The 3,348-nt window shown below is 39.8% G+C and overlaps 1 non-coding gene across 1 annotated transcript; it reads left to right on the top strand.

The window, feature by feature from the left end:
* Positions 1-552: 552 nt before the first annotated feature.
* On the top strand, positions 553-658 carry LOC122727055. Its single transcript, XR_006353023.1, has one exon. It is a non-coding gene; the product is annotated as a U6 spliceosomal RNA (small nuclear RNA).
* Positions 659-3,348: the final 2,690 nt, after the last annotated feature.

Here is a 3,348-nt window from a genome sequence, read left to right on the forward strand (position 1 = left end):
CTCTCTCCCTCTCTTCCACAAAAATTGTATGACATTTTTAAAAGGTTTGCTAAAACTGAGGTAAGCATTCTTAATCATCTACTAATTTAGTAATAAAGGAACTGAAATTAGTTTAGCCTGATCTGTTCTTGATGGAGCTATTCTGACTCTTTGCCATCATTGCTTTTCTTTCTAAATGTTCCCCAACTATATCTTTAAGGATGCATTTTAGATTTTTTCCACGGATTAAAATCAGGTTCACTGGCTTGTAGTTTGCAGACAGTAATCTCCTCCTTTCCTGCCCTTTTTTAGAAAAATTGAGACATTTGCCTTTCTCCAGTCTTGAGTTAGTACCTGATATATAGTAGATGTTTAATAAATGTTTATTGATTGATCATTCAAAAATCACTGATATTGGGTCAGCACTCACATCTTCCAGTTCTTTTAAGACCTAAGGATCTAGTTAATCTGGACTGAGTGATGTGAATTCACCAAAGGAAACTGGGTTCCTCTTTACCATCTCCTTATTTATCTTGGGTATCAACTCCCAGTTAGCCATTTTTGCTGTTTATTGTGTAAGATGAGAGAACATATATACTAAAAAAGAATGGTACAAAGAAGATTAGCACAGTCTTTACACAAAGATGACATGCAAATTTGTGGAGTATTGCATATTTTTTACTCTGACTACTGACCTCCCTGGCTTCCTTTAAGTCCAATCCAAAATCTCACCTTCTACAGGAAGCCTTTCTCATCCCCTCTTTTGTTTGTTTTTGGTTTTTGGTTTTTTAGGGCAATGAGGGTTAAGTGACTTGCCCAAGGTCACACAGCTAGTAAGTGTCAAGTGTCTGAGGCTGGATTTGAACTCAGGTCCTCCTGAATCCAGGGCCAGTGCTTTATCCACTGCACCACCTAGCTGCCCCCTCTTCATCCCCTTTTAATTCCAGCGGCCTTCCTCTGTTAATTATTTCCTATTTATCTTGTATATAGTTAGTTTGTACATATGTTTGCATGTTGTCTCCCCCATTATATTGTAAATTCTTTAAGGGCAGGGACTTTCTCTTGCCTCTTTTTATATTCCCAACATTTAACATACTTCCTGGCATATAGTAGGTACTTAATAAATATTTGTTGAATTGTGGAATTGTTCTGAAAAAAAAAATGTGTAAGGGTTTTTGTGGAATACAAAGTCAATGAGAGCCAGCAGTGTAATGTGGTAGCCAAAAAATCTAATGCAACTTTGGACTGCATTAAGAGAGGCATAACTTCCAGGAATAGAGAGAGGATAGTACCACTATACTCTGACTTTGTCAGACCTCATCTGAGAACACTGTATTTGGTTCTGGGCACCACAGTTAAGGACACTGATAAACTGAAGAGTTTCAGGAGAGGGCACCCAGAATGGTGACAGGCTTTGATGAGGACTGAGTGAAGGAACTATGGCATATTCAGTTCAGAGAAAAGAAGGCTCAGGTGGGGCATGATATCTGTCTGAGTAACTGAAGGGCTGTTACATGGAGTAAGAATTAGATTTGTTCTGTTTGGCCCCAGAAGGCAGAACCAGGAATCATGGGTAGAAGTTGTGAAGAGGGAGTCTTAGGTTTGTTGACAGGAAAACTTCCTGAAAATTAAAACTGCTTAGCAGAATAGCATCCCTGGACTGCCCGTCCCTTTCTCCCCACTCATATGGCTACCAGCTTACCTGAGGCCCTCCTCACCACCTGTCTGCCCTTGCTACATCATCCCAATTGAATTCCCAGCTTCTTGCCTCTCTTCTCTCTGTTTCTTCCTCCACACAGCTGACAAAATAATCTTTCTAAATCATGCCTGTCTGATTATGTCACTTCTCTTCTTAAGAACCTTCAGGAACTCCCTCTTTCTTTGAGGATAAAATGTCAATTCCTCAGCTAGTCTTTTAAAACTCTTTACAACCTGGCTCCAGTCTACCTTTCTGGGTTTGTTTGACATTGTTCCCCTTTACAGACTATATGTTCCAGACAAACTGGCCTACCTCCTATTTTTCGAATCTGGCATTCCACTTCCCATCTCTATGACTTTGCACAAGCTGTATTGCATCACTGGAATAGATTTATTCCTCCTCTCCACCTCTTAGAATCTCTGCTTTCTTAAAGGCTTGGTCATCTCTTCTAGAAAGCTTTTTCTGATTTGTCTAATTGTCAGTATCCACTCCCTCCTCAAATTATGATGGATATATTTATCTCTTTCCATGTTATATCCCCCAGTAGAATGAAAATCCCTTGAGGAGAGAGTCTGGTTTTATCTTGCCTTTATATGCCCAGTATCTAGTGGAGTGACTTACTCACAAATGTTTGCTCAGTTAGATTAGATGACAAAACTCTAGCAGGTCTGCAGAAATCACCAGGAGCAGCTAGTTGACAGCTAGATTGAGTGCCAGGCCTGGAGTCAGGAAGACTCACCTTCCTGAGTTTAAATCTGGCCTCAGACACTGACTAGCTAAGTGACCCTGGGCAAGTCACTTAACCCTGTTTGCCTCAGTTGCTTTCCTGGAGAAGGAAATGACAAATCACTCTAGTGTCTTTGCCAAGAACATCTGAAATGGGGTCATGAAGAGTCAGACATTACTGAAAAATGGCTGAACAACAACATAAATCACTAACTAAACAGGTAAATTTGAAAACATTTTTTGCAATGAACATGCATGTTGAGGAGTCAATATGGCCCAGTGGATCGAATACAAGCTTTGGAGTTTGGGGATCTAGGTTCAAATCTTGGTTCTATCACTATTTGTATGACCTTGAATAAGTCACTTTACTTCCTTGAACCTCAGCTTTCCCGTCTATAAAATAAATGGACTGGACTAAATGACCTCTAAGGTTCCTTCCAGGTTGCTCTTATAATATTGTGGGGGGGGGGGGGCGGGGTATTGGGTTTTTTTAAGGTAAAGCTTCCACTTATATATACTCTGATTAGGGGGAAAAGGAAGCAATAGTCATTCACTATTTCTGTTTCTAATAACTGAATATCTCCATATTAAGGTTAATTGAATATCTCTATAATTAAGATTAAATTAAAATTAAGCTAAACTTCAATTCAAAGGGGAAAGCTCCCACTAAGGAGCTGTATGAAATCTCAAGACAAAAAAAAAACAAAACACATATCGGTCATGTCTTTATTTTTTTTCAAAACAGAGTGTATATTGTCCAGTTGGACTTTTTTTTTTTTTGGTGAGGCAATTGGGGTTAAGTGACTTGCCCAGGGTCACACAGCTAGTAAGTGTTAAGTGTCTGAGACCAGATTTGAACTCAGGTCCTCCTGAATCCAGGGATGGTGCTCTATCCACTGCACCACCTAGCTGCCCCCCCCCCCCGTTGGACTTTCTTAAACTTC

The sequence above is a fragment of the Dromiciops gliroides genome, chromosome 4 (genome assembly GCF_019393635.1).
Source record: "Dromiciops gliroides isolate mDroGli1 chromosome 4, mDroGli1.pri, whole genome shotgun sequence".
NCBI lineage: Eukaryota > Metazoa > Chordata > Mammalia > Microbiotheria > Microbiotheriidae > Dromiciops > Dromiciops gliroides.